This window comes from Anolis sagrei, chromosome 6 (assembly GCF_037176765.1).
Source record: "Anolis sagrei isolate rAnoSag1 chromosome 6, rAnoSag1.mat, whole genome shotgun sequence".
Classification (NCBI taxonomy): domain Eukaryota; kingdom Metazoa; phylum Chordata; class Lepidosauria; order Squamata; family Dactyloidae; genus Anolis; species Anolis sagrei.
In genome coordinates this window covers 78,803,284-78,822,407 of record NC_090026.1, presented here as the reverse complement: position 1 = coordinate 78,822,407, position 19,124 = coordinate 78,803,284, and the positions used below count along the sequence as shown (strand labels likewise).

The window sequence follows — 19,124 nt, the reverse complement described above, 5'->3', positions numbered from 1 at the left end:
TCTGCTGGAGGGCTGCATTTCAACTGTCCTTAAAGTCATGAATACAGCTGGTGAAAGCTGCCAGTTTAGTTAAAGAGCCCAGTCCTTTTGAAGGTCTTTCATCAGGAACTCAATCTTTCCAGCAAACTTGGAAATAGTAGATCTAATGCTCGTTGTTGCCTGTGTTTATCTCCTTTATTTGGGTGGGCCATGCACCATGTCCGTGTCGTCTCCAGGACTCAGTCTGTTTTTAGTTCCTTTGCAGATGGGCAGAAATCTGAGATCAACTGATCTGTGATCTGCTTTGGTTCTTGCATTTGATCATGTATTTATTTATTTACTATATTTGTATACCGCTCTTCTCAGCCCTCAGGCGACTCAGAGCAGTTATATGGAATTTCACTATTTGCTCAAATTTTGATAAAATCAACAAGATTCTGCTTCATATTCCCTTTAGGTTTCTGCTACAATGGAGGTTCAGCTAACCATACATTTTTTGCTTAAGAACAATTTGTTGGAAATGTGTCAAGAATCCTGATTACTTACAGCAGGGATGGGCAAAATCAGTCCTGTAATGATTGTTGGATACAGCACCACTCTTTTCAACTGGCTAAATTCCCTAGAGTTGCAGTCCCACAATATCTAGAGGGCCACTTTGTGCCTCTTCTCTATAGGAAAAAAATCTCACCTCATTCATGGTTTTCAGGATGTACGGGATAGAGAAAAATCCCTGTTCAAATTGAAATCTGTCATTAATTGTATTTGCTTACTGATTACACGTTCTTACGTTGAGAGATTCATGTGGCCATCTGTATACCTCATTAGCCCTAGTCAGTATAGTTGATAGTGAGGGATATTGGGAGTTGCAGTCAGGTCACATTGAAAGACTGTATGACTTCCACACTGTCACATATTAGAAACTCTTTCTGCTTTTTCATCAGAATATAATTCTCACTTCCTTTCTGTGACAGAAATTAATTTTCCACTTTACTACAAAATGATGAATGTATTGCGTACCATTCAGGAAACAGAAACAAAACTTTGTCAAACTGTGCAGACTGGGGTTTTATAATAAAGGTCTTCTCAGGATTGAGGCATAAGCTAATAATAATAATGATAATAGTAATAATAATAATAACTATAATTATTATATTATTTGAAAGACAACAAGATTAGTACACAGTATGCTGGTTGTTGTATTGGATCTCATGTTGGACACTTCCGAAGTGTCTAGGACTATGAGATGTATCGGCGAATAATGTGTGCAGATCCCAGTAGGGTAGCCTTTTGCAGCTGGCAGATGGTAATTTTGTCAGTGTCGATTGTGTTTAAGTGCAGGCCAAGGTCTTTAGGCACTGCACCCAGTGTATCAATCACCACTGGGACCACCTTGACTGGCTTGTGCCAGAGTCTTTGCAGTTCAATCTTTAAATCCTCGTATTGTGTCAGCTTTTCCAGTTGTTTCTCTTCAGTCCTGCTGTCACCTGGGATTGCAACACTGATGATCCATTATTATTGTTATTTGTATTCCACCCTATCTTCCCAGGGGGACTCGGGCGGATTCCAAATTTATATAATGACAAAAAACCTAAACAATAAAATATATTCAATTAAATTACAGAAAGCCAACTGAAGTTTGCAAAGGCGTGTCGGTTCAACCCCCCCCCCCCATTTTCAGATTTTAAAAACCCCTGGTTTTCTCATGAATTTTAATTGGTAAGCCAACCCCCCCCCCCCCCCCGCTAAGTCTACGAGAAGCAAAAATTAAACGAGTCCCTCCAGAACTGCAAGCACTATCTCAAGCAAATATGGAAAATTTATTCACAGTCATTACTTGCAGATATAGTTGATATAGTGGAAGCAATCAAGTTGGCCCACGCACAACTGATAGGCAAATCCTAAGGCATGGAAGGGATTTGAAGCCCCCCATGAAGGAGACAAGAAAATTGATTTAATTAAATCTATATATAAAATATAGAATGAATCATACCATTTAAATTATTTTGTGTTACGGAACTACTTCTCATGATTAGCTAAAAAAAATGTCAACTCCCCCCTCCAATTTTTTTTCTGGGGGTGGGGTCGGTCATGGGAACACACAGACACATACACACTATGATACAGTTGAACAAAGATTCCAGGTATAGCAAGTGTTTCGTTCAACATGATGTGTAATTTCACTCTTATATTAAACTCAGAGTTCTCTATATGAGAAGTGTATGCGTTATTAGCAAGCTAAAATATTTTCCCCACAAATCTGGGAGCTTAACAAAGTCTAGTGGAACATAAATGTTCAAGACAGCCAGCGAGAAGCCCTTTGCATCCTTCTTGGTAGAGGACAGAATGTGCATCTCTGTACTTGAGATGTGATTTTCTCAGCTGCCAAAAGTAGATTTCAACACATTGCCTACAGCACTGTGAACTGTAGTACAATAATAAGGCAATACTGCTACAGCACTGCCTGATTTACTGGGCACAAGAGCTTCCTCAAACAACAGCCTTCTTTACCAATAGTACAAAGTGACCTCACAGGATAGTAAACAAACAGTTGGCAAATGTGCTAATAAGATAAGTAAGCATATCCCTTGCTTGCTATAGTTTAAAATACCTTCTTGCAGGTTTTCCCCCCAAATAGAAGATATTTTCCTTTTGACAGTGAATGAATCACAGCTCAGCCTTAATTCAAGGATACTTCCCTTATTCTGAATTGTAACAGAATTTCTGGAAACTATAAATGAATCACCTCCTATTTCATGACAAGCAGTGCAGAAAAAAGATACTCATAAAATAAGCAAAGATTGATGTTGCTGCACTGGCTGACTGTTCTTTCTATCTTTTTCAGAAAACAATTAGGTTGGCCAATTAATTTTAAATGCATCGACAAGAAGATGTGACAGCAGAAGACAATGCTGACCAAAAGCAAGCACGATATTAACTTTATATCCAGCATCCAATTTAGAATGCATTAATTGCCTTCCTTATTGCAAACAAATAGAAGACACATTTAAGAATCCCATCTTCAAAGGAGGTCACCGGAAAAAGGAACATAGAAGAGGCCCATTCTGTGTGTTCTTATCTACAGTTAATTGACCAAAGAGTTTAGCGACAGAGCAGGGATAAATGAGATTAGGTTAGCATTAGATACCACTTTTCCCTTTAAAGTTGATTACAAAACTGAATGATGCCTATATTTCAAGCTATAAACTGGTTCTATGGCAATCATACATGTAAATGGGGGAAACCTAGAACAATTATTCCAACCTAACTTGTTTTCAGAGTACAACAAGTTGCTGACTTTTAGGAATGACTTCTGTGCTTTCATGCAAACACAGTTTCATAAGCACTGGCACAGAGCATTGATTTATGTGTGTTTTGAAAGACTGATAAATTAAATACAAAAGAGGAAGGGCACAAATATTTTAAAAGAACATTTTAAAATGCAAAATACCTTATCATAGAAATGCAGAACAAATATAGGCTGAACAAGAAATCTGAAATACCCCAGAAATCTGAAATATTCCAAAATCTGAAACTGTCCATATGGGTGGCTGTCTAAATGGTGAATAGCCCTCAATATATACAATTTTTGTTTTGTACACAAAATTATTTTAAAATATTATTAAAAATACTGTATAAATGACCTTCAGACTATGTGTATAAGGTGTATATGAAAAATAAATGAATGTTACATTTTGGAAATAGGCTGCACCATTTGAAACACAACAAGATTACTACACAGCAAACCAGATCACTATGCTGGTTGTTGTATTGGATTACATGTCGGACACTTCCAATGTAAGGAGGAGGGAGAAAACTGAAATTTCTAGTGTAGAGATTTCAGCTAGAGAGATCCACACCTGGTGAGCTTCCACTATACCAAATTAGCCAGGACAGAGAACAAGCACTCCAGGTTGAAGGCAAAGCTACAGAGTTTTATTCAGTTTGGCCAAATGAAATGTGAGTACCAGCAAATGCTCAATATGTACAAGCATAAATTCACTGAAAAATATAAGACAAAATATAAGTTCTGACAGATATTAAGACTTCCTGTGCCTCCCACTGATTGGCTGAGAAATCACACTGGCAAGAATCATTGCAGGGATTGGCTGGGGGTTTCCCTGACATTATTGACAGGAGAAGATCCCCATGGAGGGAAGAAGAACAGCTGATCATTGGAGGGGTTAAAGGTCCATCCTGTTGCAGATACGTCCACATGGAGAGTACAAAACAGAAAGGGGTGATGACATTGGTATGCAGATGATTCCTGGATGGACATAAGTGTCCAATTCCGTTGGGACAAAGAGGCAAGACTCAAAGGACAATAGGTGACAATCCCAAATAACCAGGAGCTGGGCTGCCTATTCAGAAGGCTAATGTATTTATATTTATTTAGTCTTCTCTTTCATGAAAATGTCGGGGGGGGGGGGCGCTAAGTCTGAGTGAAAGAGGGTCTACCCTAGCAAACCTTTTGTATTGTTACCCCAATACCCCCATGCATATGGGATATATTGAGCATGGTGATCAAATCAGTACCAGTAAGGCCTTCTCGCAGACCACCCTGAGAATTTCGGGGGGGGAGCTGAAGCCCCTCAAGCCCCCCTCCCCCCCCCCGGCTACATGCCTGCAAGTCCTGCCTTAAACTGAGCAGAAAAAAACCCTCTTAAGCTCATGTTGGTGACAAAAGGGATTATTGGTCTCATATACATACAAAAAGGATTTGATTTTATCTGACTTGGAAGATCACTAGAAATGCTTTTTGTTAATTATATAGCAATCTCCATACCCAGAAGCTTATGCAAACAGGGAGTATGGGGACAACAGATACCTTCAGGATACATTTGATACAAATGTATACATTTGGAAATTGATACAGTACACAAAAAATACAAGTTACACAAAAAGTATCATTTTATATATTAACTTTGCTAAAGTTTGGGACAGAGTTGCTGCTAAGTTCTTCCAGAGCCTCTAATGCAGGCATCCTCAAACTGCGGTCCTTCAGCTATTTTGCCCTCCAACTCCCAGAATTCCTGACCATTGAACAAGCTGGCTAGGGCTTCTAGGGGTTGGAGGCCCAAACAGCTGGAGGGCCGCAGTTTGAAGATGCCTGCTCTAGTGGGTTCGATAGATACTGTGCTGTTGCACGCTGGGCCTGAAGTAATGTCTGTTTACAGGACGTGACTTCTGTATGCCCAACGGGACGCCGGGGTGCCTCAGCTGAAGGGCCCTTTAGATTTCCCAACACGAAGTTCTATTGAGGCTCAAGATAAATTCAACAAAGTTTTTTATTTGGGCTTAAATCTTCAAACAAATGAATTAAACACTTTATAACCTTGGAAAACTGGTAGCTTCTTCAATCTGCTATCAAGGGGCAGGCAACTGGTGGTAAACTGTTCCTTTCTTCCTTATGGAAATCCTTTGACCCCTCCCTGGGCAATCTCTCTTTACCTTGCTGGCATGAGGCCCCTACTCCCGGCTCCAAGTTGCTTTATGGATAGCCTGAGTGGTCCCTTACCAGGCAAGGTTCCTGTAGATCTGCCAAGCTGAAATGTGTCTTTTAGTTTCTCCACAAAGGCTGTAGGAACTATTTCTTTACTCCCCAGCAGAGCTGTGGATCTATTTCTTTAACCCCCAGCAAAAGCTGTGAGAAGTGAAACCTTTGTGCAGGTGAGAGAGAGAGACCCACACGTCCAGCAACTACAACTCCTAAATGTCAAGGTCTATTTCCCCCAAACTCCATCTGTGTTCACATTTGGGCATATTGAGTCTTTGTGTAGAATTTGGTCCAGATCTATCATTGTTTGAGTCCACAGTGATCTCTGGATGTAGGTGAACTACAACTCCAAAACCAAAGGGCACTGCCCACCAAGCCCTTCCAGTATTTTCTGTTGGTCATGGGAGAACAGTGTGCCAAGTTTGGCCCAATTTTCTCATTGGTGTTCAGAATGCTCTTTGATTGTAGGTGAACTATAAATCCCAGCAACTACAACTCCCAAATGACAAAATCATTTTTGAGTGATGGTCACTCCTTGGCCTGAAAGGTGAATTGTGTCCAAATTTGGTGTCAATTCGTCCAGTGGTTTCTGAGTTGTGTTAATCCCACAAACGAACATTACATTTTTATTTATATATACTAGCCGTCCCCTGCCACGTGTTGCTGTGGCTCACATGGGGGTTCTGTGTGGGAGGTTTGGCCCAATTCTATCGTTGGTGGGGTTCAGAATGCTCTTTGATTGTAGGTGAACTATAAATCCCAGCAACTACAACTCCCAAATGTCAAGATTCTATTTTCCCCAAACTCCACCAGTGTTCACATTTTGGCATATTGAGTATTCGTGTAGAGTTTGGTCCAGATCTATCATTGTTTGAGTCCACAGTGATCTCTGGATGTAGGTGAACTACAACTCCAAAACCAAAGGACACGGCCCACCAAACCCTTCCAGTATTTTCTGTTGGTCATGGGAGAGCTGTGTGGGAAGTTTGGCTCAATTTTCTTGTAAGTGGGGTTCAGAATGCTCTTTGATTGTAGGTGAACTATACATCCCTGCAACTACAACTCCCAAATGTCAAGATTCTATTTTCCTCAAACTCCACCAGTGTTCACATTTGGGCATATTGAATATTCGCGTAGAGTTTGGTCCAGATCTATCATTGTTTGAGTCCACAGTGATCTCTAGATGTAGGTGAACTACAACTCCGAAACTAATGGACACGGCTCACCAAACCCTTCCAGTATTTTCTGTTGGTCATGGGAGAACTGTGTGGGAAGTTTGGCTCAATTTTCTCGTAGGTGGGGTTCGGAATGCTCTTTGATTGTAGGTGAACTATAAATCACAGCAACTACAACTCCCAAATGACAAAATATTTTTTTTTTTAGTGAAGGACATACATTGGGTTGCTAGGTGTCGTGTGTCCAAATTTGATGACAATTCGTCCAGTGGTTTTTGAGTTATGTTAATCCCACAAACTAACATTACATTTTTATTTATATAGATAGATTACTGTAACGAAATTTTCACTAATTGTACTTTAGAAACGAAATGCCAGTTTTGTAACGACCTTCGAACCATTTTTCAGCAGATCACACATCTCTAGTTATGCCTCTGAAATGTAGCTAGCAGCATGTGGCATTCATTGTCCGTCTCCCCTCCAAGTACTACCCAGGGTCGACCCAGCTGAGCTTCCAAGGCAAGACGGCGCCTTTCCTCAATGCTCCCCTTCAAGTAGAACACAATCCTTTCCATCTCTCTCTGCCCCGGACTTTGCCTGGCCGGCTCTTCCTTCTGCGCATGCTCTGCTCTCCTGATCAGGAAGAGGGGGGACTCCGAAGTCCCGGCAACGGAGGGAAGACAGCATCAGCGCGAGCGCCGATCAGCTGAACGCGTCGCGTGACACGCTGGGCAGCAGCGACTGCGCCTGCGCGCGGGAGGGAGGGCGGCTTCCCTGCCCGAGCGAAGATGGCGGCCTCCAGAGCCAGGCTCTGAGGGGAAGCAGGCGAGTTTCAGGCGCAGCGGGTGGAGCCCAGCCGGGGAGGGGAGCCTTCTTTCCCCTGGGCCCAGGCGAGGACGGCGGCAAGCAAAGCAGCCCCGGGTGAAGCTGGCTTGTCGGGTTTCTTTGCCCTGGGAGGCTTGGAGGCTCTGGGCAGCGCTGCTCCCTGTCCAGGTAAATGGCTGGGATTTACCTCAGGGAAAAGCCGAGGGGAAAACGCTCTCGTTTGGCCGACTCTGACGGAGGGAGGGAAGAGGACGCCTGGGGATAGCCCTTCCTTGGGGAGGGTTTTCCTCTTTCATTGATTGAATCCCCCCCATATTCAACAATAATAACAACAGCAATAATAATAATGGAAACAATCAATTGCATCCCAGTTTGTGGAAGTAGTAAGTTGGGGAGATAAGGTCGAGGGTGGCTCTGTACCTTCGTCCCCCCCCCCCCCATGTACTCTGCCACAGCAACAGGCAGAAGTATACACTATAATATATAACAAGTTGACCGTTATATTCCAGGCTTTCAAAAATGATGCTTGTTACCTCTCTCAAGCTTGTCTAGGAGCCCCTCCACACAGCCATAAAACCCAGAATATCAAGGCAGGTAATCCTTGATAGTGGATAATATCAGCCTGCACTGCCATATAATTCAGTTCAAAGCAGATAATCTAGATTTTATATGGCAGTGTAGAAGGGGCCGATCGGTTTCTTATTTATTTACTGTATACCTCCTTTCTCCCAGTATAGGAATCCAAGGCGGTCTTTTTACAAACCAGGCAGTGTCCACAAAGTCTCTATACATAGGGGGAAAATGGATAAACTCATAGACCTCACAACTTCTTAGGATGCAAGTGAAACGTCAGGAGGGAATGCCTTTAGAACAGGGGTCCACAAACTTTTTAAACAGAGGGCCAGGTCATAGTCCCTCAGACTGTTGGAGGGCCGGGTTATAATTTGAAGAAAAAAAATGAATGACTTCCTATGCAAGCTGCACATACCTTATTTGTAGTGTAAAAAACACTTAAAAACAATACAAGAATTAAAATGAGGAACAATGTTAACAAAAAAAACTTATTAGTATTTCAATGGGAAATGTGGGCCTGCTTTTGGCTGATGAGATAGGGTTGTTGTTGTTGTTGTTGTGTGCTTTCAAGTCATTTCAGACTTAGATTGACCCTGAGCGAGGGCCGGGTAAATGACCTTCGAGGGCCGCATCTGGCCCCCGGGCCTTAGTTTAAGGACCCTTGCTTTAGAACATGGCCATATAGCCCAAAAAACCTACAACAATCCAGTGATTCCAGCCATGAAAGCCTTCAACAATACAAACTCATATTATATTTTAGGGTTCCTCCACACAACCATATTGTCCATGACCCTTCCACACAGCTAAATAAAATCCCACATTTTTTGGGTTGAATAGGAATATATGGCAGTGTGGATTCAGATAACATAGGGCCTTCCACACAGCCCTATATCCCAGAATATCAAGGAAGGAAATCCCACATTATCTGAGTGTGGACTTAGGTAACCCATTTCAAAGCAGATATTGTGGGATTTTTTGCCTTGATATTCTCTAGGGGGCCTTCCACACAGTCCTATATCCCAGAATATCAAGGCAGGAAATCTCACAGTATCTGCTTTGAACTGGGTTATCTGAGTCCACACTGAGATAATTTGATATTTTCTGCCTTGATATTCTGGGATATAGGGCTGTGTGGAAAAGTCCTGGGTTATCTGAAGCCCCTTCCACACAGTTGGATAAAATCCCAGATTATCCGCTTTAAACAGAAATACATGACAATGTAGACTCAGATATCACAGGGCCCTTCCACACAGCCATATAACCCAGAATATCAACAGAAAATCCCACAAGATCTGCTTTGAAATGGATTATCTGAGTCCACACTGACATATATCTCAGTTCAAAGCAGAAAATGTGGGATTTTATTCAGCTGTGTAGAAGGGGCCTCAGTTCAAACAAGATATTGTGGGATTATCTTCCTTGATATTCTGGGTTATATGGTTGTGTGAAATGGTCCTTAGTCCACACTACCATATAACCCAGTTCAATTTAGATTTTATACAGCCATGTGGAAGGACCGTGGTTCTGAGTGTTTCTGATCCTTTTCTGGAAACTGTTGGTTTACCCTTTCCTACCCCTTTCTATGTGTGTGGTACCTTTTTAAAGAATGCTTAATTCCTATTTTCTGTGTATAATATACTCTAAATCATATGTGTATGCTCCAGTGTGTGTCTTCAAAAAGACTGCAATCATAGTTAAAGAAATTACAACTCTCAAGCCTTTCATTTCCAAATATAGTGAAATTTGCCTTAAATAGTGCATCGTCATTGTAGAATTAATGCGGTTTGACAGCACTTTAAATGCTATGGCTCAATGACATGGAATCATGGGGTTTGTAACACTCTTCAACAGAAAAGGCTAAAGACCTTGTCAAACTACAGCTCCCATGATTCCATAGCAATGAACCACGGCAGATAAAATGGTATCAAACTGTATTAAGTTTACAACACAAATGGGCAGCGCAAAACAATCCAGCTATCTTGGCATTTTAAAGCAAATTCCACTATATTTGGCAATGAAAACCTTGGCAGTTGCAACTATTACACAGCTGAACCAATCTTGGCTTTTAGACCTGTTCCTTGGATTATTTGAGGTGCTGATTCAGCAAATTGCATTGGATAAACCACATCAGCTATCGTTTCTTTGATATGGTTATCATAGTTTTATGTGGTCAAGCAGATGAAAACTGGTATATGGCATATGTTCTTTATCTCAAAATCTAGAGCTGATAGAGGAAACTGGTGGCATTTCTGAAATCAGGTCAAATATACCCAGAAACAGGTTTAACATTTGAGGCATCAAAATATGTCTCAAATAAGCCAGTGGTAATATATTTTTAAAGACCGAATTGATGTTAGTTTTTGAGCAAGGGTGCTGAATTGTTTGTAACTTTATGACAAGAGGTATAATTTTATATAATTTACCAAAGCCTAGAGACTTATCTTTTTCTGCAAAACAGATTGGTTGTATCTAGGAATTCTGCATCCTCAGATTCAACTTTTAATAACTTGAAAATATTCACACACATACACAGTAATCCTAAATGTGAGCCTTGGCTTTGCCATTTTGTATAAGAGACTCCATTTCACTACACCATAATATACAGTGAGACTTGGGTATCAACCGGTTTTGGGGTCCAGGGTGTCTGTCTGTACATGTCCTGGAACCAAACCCCAGCAGATAGCAAGGGCCCACTGTGGCCCCATCTACACAGCTGAATAAAATCCACATTATCTGTTTTGAACTGGATTATATGGCAGTGTAGAATAAGATATTCCAGTTCAAAGCAGATAATGTGAATTTTCTGCTTCGATAACCTGGAATTTCTGACAGTGTAGAAGGGTCCTGTATTTAGATTTATGCAAGCTGTGGCTTTTGTGAAGAGAATCTTCTTAGGGACTCCCACTTCCCTCGTAGAGAACTAAAATAGGAAAATAAACAACCAATGTATGAAATAGAATTTAAACAAGGGCCCTTCCACGCTGCCTCTACATCCCAGAATCTGATCCCATATTATCTATTTATCCCAGGTTATCTGGCAGTGGGAACTCATATATTCCAGTTGAAAGCAGATAATCTGGGATCAGATCTTGGGATAAAGGGCAGGGTGGAAGAGCATTAAGATGTTAATCAGTACAATCTCCTCCATGCCAGAGGCAGCCTCAGACAATTCTGGAATCTGTTGTCTTGATCTTGTAAATAATTTGAATTTGCATGTTCACTTGCCCACTGACCTGTGTAAATGACTTAATAATTAACACGTTAGCATCTAATGCCTTTTGTTTCCAGGGCGTATAAAATTATCTGTAACTAAATGATTGTTAAACAATTATAGTGACAATTGGAGATAGAAAGCTTTCTGACAAGGGCAGGGATATCACTTAGGAATGCAAACTGAAAGAGTTGCAAGTTTGTTATCTAGGAATGTATGCAGGTTCTGGACTCTGGATATAGATCAGTAGTTTTCAGCCTGTGGCTCCCCAGATGTTTTGGGCTTCAACTCCCAGAAATCCTAACACCTAGTAAACTGGCTGGGATTTCTGGGAATTTAAGCCAAAACACCCGAGGACCCACAGGTTGAGAACCACTGATATAGATAAATCTCATCTTTCTTTCAGCAATGTCTGTGCTGTATCTTGAAGTTATCAGATAGAAGATAAATGGCTTAATTAACAGTTTTGTTGTGTTTATTCAAGAGCAGGTGGCTTAAACGTAGCTTGGAGGATATCCCAACATTTTTTTACCATCAACCATAGTTTATGACAGTAGTAGTGTCAATTTCTTAATTTCCTCTGTATTCAATTTGTTTTTGGAAGGTTTTGCTATCTCTGACTGCAATATACTGTGCAGGCCTATTTAAGAAGATGAGTTTGGTGGGCCATTCTTGATAAATGTGTCTTCTATTGTATCCTTGAATGGTTGCTCCTTTATTGTTAGCATTTGAATATATTTGTTAAGAAGGAAGCGTTTCAAAATTAATCCCATGACTTTTCTCCATGACTTTGGTTGCAATGTTGTGGTTTTACTTTACGAGATGTACAATGCATTTCATGAATGAGAAGGATTTTCAAACTCACTGAATCTATAGACTAGGCATTCAACAGCATATCATGTTTCTGGTTCCTCTTCCATAATTTCCTTTCTCATTCAGTTATTTTCTATGCATTTTTGTTTATAATATTTGTTTATAATAATATTGGCAAATACTATGTTTTGCAAGGTATTTGATGACCTTGTCATGAATAAATATTCAGTTTGTAGATGATAATAATAATATTTTAAATTTTGGTAACTCAAATATGGACTACTTCTAAAGTTTTGCACATTACAATGTGTGTAGAATGAAGTCTGGAGAAAAATTCAGTGTTCTATTCAATTAAAATATTAAAAACGTTCATATTTTGGCCTTCTGTAGAAAACTGATTTGTAAAAAGGATAAAATAGAACAATAAAATGATAGGTGAACCTAACAGAACTGTTCAATGCATGTCTACTCAGATGCAAGAACTATTAGGGCCTGAAAAATAGGAGTAGGAATTTGAGGAAAGTTTTGCTAGTAACATCTGAGTATGAAGTATACATATATATTTATTATAGTCTTTATGAAGGGAATAGAATAAGGAGAGAACTACATAAATATTGCTTTGGATTATACCTGCTAGGTTTCCTCTCTCTTTATTTCTTGCCCCCTATAAGTAAAATCTTTAAATATACTGCATACCTTCAGATTAGTAAAAGTGTCAAACCCATACCTATCACTTTAAATTGTATTGCTTTGAAACTTCTGGCAAAGTAAATAATGCCTGTAGAGTCAGTGAAACTTTCATCCAATTAAAGCTTTAGTTTGATTCTATGTTGTTTTGAAGTCATGTGTTATTATTTCAAATAAATAAAATTTGAAGAATGTATTAAACTCTCATAATGGAACTTGAAATATACATGGTCCTTTCTTATGGAGAGAAAGAAATAACTTGCTTTCTGGTGATACCTTGAGTCCAGGAACAACAGATAGTCTTGTGAGTTACAAATAGTGTGTATATCCCGTGGTTGATGTCCTGTAATCCTTCCAGAATCCTCAGTTAGCATGGGCAGTGGCCAGGAATTATTGGAGATAATGTCTTAGAGAACTGTATGTTGGCAGTCCTTGATAGTACCCACCTGAATTCCAGTCAGTTTTAAACATTGAAGTCAGAGGGAAACTGAACATTGAAAATAGACTTGTGGTTGTCTTATGGGTGAGTGTTCACAAAACAGTTGGTGATAACTGTTTTGTGCTCACCCATATTTGTGTTGGTGAGCTAATGTAGTGTGGTGATAAACTTTTATCCCTGCTTGAGCTTCTGGTCTGAGGGTTTGGACCTCTTGGCTGTCCCAATGTGGATTCTTTTTCTGTTCAAGAAATCAGATAAAAAGGTCATGTTGAAGAGAATGGCATTAAGTTTCACAAAAGTAGGAATGCTATGATTTTATCTTCGCTGTGCTTGCTGTGAAGAATGAAATTTCACAAACTGGAACATAGTTGCTTCATGAATTGGAGCATAATGGAATAGCCCAGCAGCTTGATTAGTTTAGTATTACACCCAAACTCCCCAGTAAGAACCTACAACACAATAGAATTTCCAGGTATATGCAAATCATTGCAAGGAAATGCTTTCTTTCTTAATACGAGCTGTGTGCAGTTTCAGCTTTGGCTCTCTGAAGCTTTGGCCAACAGTTGTCCACTTCCTTTTTCTCCCTCTATTAGTGCTGTGGCTATGGGTTTAGTTATCATCTGTACTCATGAATAAATTGTCCTGATGGATAAGTCGAGGGAAGATTTGGGGGCCAAAATTTGGATTTTGATATGACCTGTGGATAAATTGAAGGTAATTCCTTGGAGAGCGGAAAGCACCAGTGCTGACTTGGAGGGGTGGGGGGATGGGAACCAGCCACTTCTAGCTGTCTCTGCCATTTTTCCACCCAGGCATTCAAACAATCCAAAAGTAGTGCCATGGCAGAGAGGATAGAGTAGGTCAGTGATTCTTTTAGGTTTCCCTGGGATGGACTAAGCTCGTTGTTTTTAACTTATTTGATAAGAGTTAAAATACCTATGGATAAGTTCACTCAGGGTTTTTGAATTGTTTTTGCTTGTCTAAAATTCCTTGATTTATACATGACTGTATAGGAAACTTGAAGCAACAGATCCTTGCATTACCATTTTTTTCTTTCTTTGTATGAAACCATATTAAAAACTGTAGCAGAAATTATGCTTTGGTTCCCTATTGTAAAGTTGGGAAAGCAAATAAAGTTGATGAATTATTGCTTGACTTTTCACCTGAAAGCAACTATGGGTTGTAATTGGAGATATTTTTTCTTGCTCCTTTGAGTTGTTTTCTGCTTAGGCAAATAAAGTTTATGTCTCAGGCCAAGGAAATAGACTTTCTGTCTATTTCCACCAGTGGTGCAGTGGGTTAAACCGTTGAGCTGCTGAACTTGCTGACCAAAAGATTTCCGGTTCAAATCCCGGGAGTGGGATGAGCTCTTGCTGTTAGCCCCAGTTTCTGCCAACCTAGCAGTTCGAAAGCATGCAAATGTGACTAAATCAATACGTACCGATCCAGTGGGACAGTAACGGCACTCCATGCAGTCATGCTGACCACATGACCACGAAGGTGTCTACGGACAACACCGGCTCTTAGGCTTAGAAATGGATTTGAGCACCAAGCCCCAGAATTGGACACGGCTGGACTTAATGTCAGGGGAAAACTTTTACCTTTACTACTTTTCCACCTACCCATACTTTTGAAGTAAACCTCTGTAAGGCCCCTTCCAGGCAACTGTATAAAATCCACATTGGCATTGTGGCCTCCCAATAACCCAGTTCAAATCAGGTATTGTGGATTATCTGCCTTGATATTCTGGGTTATATGGCTGTGTGAAAGGGCCCTATGTTTCATACAGGGCCCTTTTACACAGCCTGGGGAAAGGTTTATTAATTAATGGTGCCCTGACTTTGGAAAATTCTCCTAGCATTCAGTCTGTTATCGTTCCATTACCAAGTAAATTCTTTGTATTCCCAGTTTTTTAAACTTTTGTTAATGTGTTTCCTATATTACTTTTATGCAACTTTTAAATTTTCTTATTTGTAGACTTCATCGTATTTGGATATACTAACATTCTTGCAGTATTGTTTTATTGTAAACTGTGGTGAAGATATGACTAAAGATAAAATAATAATAATAATAATAATAATAATAATCTCTTTTCCACTAATTCCCCCACCTGATCTCTTAGGGCAGTGGTTCTCAACCTGTGGGTCCCCAGATGTTTTGGCCTTCAACTCCCAGAAATCCTAACAGTAGGTAAACTGGCTGGGATTTCTGGGAGTTGTAGGCCAAAACACCTGGGGACCCAACCACTGTCTTAGGGCCCTTCCACGCAGCCATTTAACCCAGAATATTAAGGTAGAAAATCCCACAATATCTGCTTTGAACTGGGTTATCTGAATCCACAGTCAGATAATGTGAAATTTTCTCCCTTGATATTCTGGGATATGGGGCTATGAGAAAGGGCCCGGAGTCCACACTATCATATATATATTCCAGTTCAAAGCAGATAATGTGGGATTTTATTCAGCTGTGTGGAAGGAGCCTTAGCTGAGATTTTGAAGATTTGTTGCCTTAATGCTTGTGAATCTACATCTAGCTGAAATTGTTTACTATTTTGATCCCCTAAGCTTCCAAGAATGCATCAGTGTGTTGAATAGACAAATCAACACCAACGCCTTGAGGAAAGTACACAACTCAAACAGGCATTACTGTATATTACAGTATATTTCAGAATTTGATAGCATTTCATTACATAAGGCATCTACCTCCTTGTGCAGTATTTTGTTCAGAGACTTCATAGTTCAGCATTGTGTGCATCACGGGCATATACATTGCACTAATTCAGCAAAACTATTGCTGCAGAATATAAATTTCGATCTTTTAGGATGACATTTCGTTGTAAATAAATATTCTCACTCATGACGTTACAGCTAGCAGTTTCTTCTGACATAACTGACTATAAGCAAATTGGCCTTGAACAATCTGGTTTTATAGAGCTTGCAAGCATATTATTTACATTTCCCTCATGTGCACTAATAAGCAACTTTCACTGCTTCACATTCTAGCTTAGTTCCAGAGGCCAAAAACTTTTTATTTTGCCTGAAGCTTCCTGCTCTTCATATGATCACTCCTCTTGGAGCTGTTATTATTACCTCTTTTTACAGATTCCATGCTTGTTTCACTACATCACAGCTGGTTAGCTCAGTTGTTGTTAGTTAAAACTCAGATTTGTTCTCTCAATAAATCTCTGTCTCAATAATATGTCTTTCAAACATAGAATATTTAACTTCCAAGTAACAAGATGGCAAATCTGATATAATTCCTGTTGCACAATGTCATATATCTTGGCTATAGTATCATCTAATTTTCATATATTATACTTGCAAGGAATATTTCCACATGATATTGTATGCAAGGAACCCTTTTACATCTGTCATGAATACCAGTGTAGAAATTGCTATGATATGTTCAACAAGAAGATTGCCCTTGGGTGTCTTGGGCCTTGTCACTGGCTTGTAAAATGAATGCAGTTTAGAAAGCCTGGCACTCTTCTGCAGCTGCAGACCTTTGGGAAAGGCTGAAAATGAAAGAGAGGCTCTTTTTAAAAAGCAAATGTGTTTTTGTCTGTTGAGAAAAGCAGATATTTAGTCTACTTGTAGGGTTCCCTGGAATACCGTTTAAAATTGATTTACAGGCAGTCCCAAGTGACGAATAAGATAGGTTCTGTTGGTTTGTTGTTAAGCTGAATTTGTTTGTAAGTTGGAACAGATACATTTTTCCAGTGTAACTCCAGCCACACACACACAAAAGCTTTGGATAGCATAGGGAAGGGTTAACACCCCTGTCGTGTTTGTTTTGCTGTTCAGAAATTTTCACCTCACTTTCTAGCCATGTAATAATTTGATTTTGAAAAAAAAATGTTTGTTGTGGAAACAAGGTGTAGTGAACTCATACCTTTGCTTCATAGGCCGCAGCCTGGGAGTCAGTGGGCAGGCCTCCATGTTGGGAGGGTGCTCAGGATAGCTGACATGTTGGGAAGGGCAGAGAGGCAAGGGGAGGAGTCAGCTAACTCCTAATTGGCTCAGACCCCTAGGGGAGGAGTTGAAGGAGTGTGTAAAAAGGCTGTACTTTCTGTCAGAGGGAGGGAAGAATGATTTGATCTAGAAGAGAGATGGTTTTGATCTAAAAGAGAGAAGAGGGATTTGATCTGAGAGAGATAGGATTAGGATTTTCAGGCAGGGAGAAGAGAGTTGCTGAGTGAGTTAAGAATTAGGCTGATAGGGAATAATAGAGGGCAAGTGCTTCAGGGTACTTTGGCTTGGGTAGTCAAAGTGAAGGCTTGTTGACTTGTATTGAGAGAGAATACAAGTGGGTTTATTTCCCTACAGTGCAGAATAGTCTAGAAGGAACCTAGTTACTCTTGCAGGCAGCCAGGGCGGCTGGTCTAAGAAACACACTGTTACTTGTTATAGGGATAGTGTGAGGAAAGTAACTCACGTCAAAGAAAAATTACTTCTTTTATAGAAACCATTTGTTTTATAAGTCTGTGCCTCAGAAACCAACTACGCATATGTACCACTCAGTAATGAGTTGTCTGTTTCAAATATTTTAATAAACCTGTTCTCTAGTTTACTTTTAATCTTCCTCAGCCTTGTTTTGTTATATAAAGCTAGATTCAGTCAGCCTCTACATCTCTGCAGTCCATCACAAGAAAGGGAGCCAAAAAAGAAGAACCGGTGTATAGGGACATTTTACCTCAAGTATATCATCTAGTTAATTCCTCAAACAGTGATTTGGGGTGGTGGCAGCATACCTATCATATACACACACCATTCTCTCTCATCACCTGTGTGTAACACCCTCGCACATTCCTGTCACACAGGAGCCATAAGAGACCCTGATCTCTTAACCCTCGTTACACAAGGATTGGTGAGAAAGCTTCAGTTGAGACACCTTTCCCCCATGATAACTCTTTCAGAAGATAATTTCCGCTTCCTAGGGGTAGATTTCTCACACTTATCTATGAGTAGTTTGTAAGTCAGGTTTCTGTAACTTGGGGACCGCTTGTACTTGTTTATTTTATAAGTCGTTTTTCTCCTAAAATGAGACTCAGAGGCTTGCAGATTTAAAAAGTACTGTTTTGATTCAATTAATCTGCATAGATAGTACATAGAACACAGTAGGGACATAAATAAAGACACCAGATGATTTCTGATCTTGGAAACTAAGCAGGGTCAATCCTGGTTAGTACTTGTATTGGAGACTGCCAGTGAATACTAGGCTATGTTTCAAAGGAAGAACTGGCAAAACGCCTTTCTTTTTGTTTGATTGTCATTGCAACACACACTCCCAAATGTTGATATTTGCCACATAAACTATAGACTCATGACTAAGTCTAGAAATTTTAGTTAAAAAATAGCCCAAAAAAGCAGGGTCAGCTTACCTGGGGGTAAATGTGAGTATTTAAACTATGTTACTTCTGGCTTTTTGAATGCCTGAGTGGGGAAATGGTGGTGGCTAAGGGCAGCCAGTACTTTGAAATGGCATTGGTTCTTTTCTCTCTCCATAGAAAACCCTTGTTTTTTGCATGGTTCATATAAAATCTATAATCTTGGCCCCCAAATCTGCCCCTGATTCATACATGAGGTCGACTTATACATGAGTATATGTTGTATATATTTTATTCTTATCTGCTCAATTTTCTTTTTATAAGTATTTAAAAGAAAGGAATATAGTAAAAGTGTTGAGTTTGATCAAAAGCAGGGTAGTCCCCATTAATATTTTATTCCTGGAAATGTGAACCCAGTTGTAGCTGTTTACTAAATTCATATAACACTCTTGATATATTGCTTAAAATTAGCTTGTCACTTTGCTAGTTCTTTGAAACATTTTGAATGATAACCAGCCTCCTCAGTAAACTGCATTGCTTTTATAGTTCTGTCTACAGAATGTTTCAGTATTTAGTAGAATAATTTATTAAAGTTAATACAT

The 19,124-nt window shown here is 39.8% G+C and overlaps 1 protein-coding gene across 3 annotated transcripts in view; it reads left to right on the top strand.

Moving 5' to 3' along the window:
- The first annotated feature begins 7,390 nt into the window (after positions 1-7,390).
- Positions 7,391-19,124, top strand: part of DNAJC13 (DnaJ heat shock protein family (Hsp40) member C13) — an 81,135-nt gene continuing 69,401 nt past the window's right edge. For all 3 annotated transcript variants that reach the window (XR_009631760.2, XM_060781816.2, XM_060781815.2), the window contains exon 1: positions 7,391-7,641. The gene's annotated coding sequence lies outside the window, so the exon portion shown is untranslated. The remainder of the gene's footprint in view (positions 7,642-19,124) is intronic.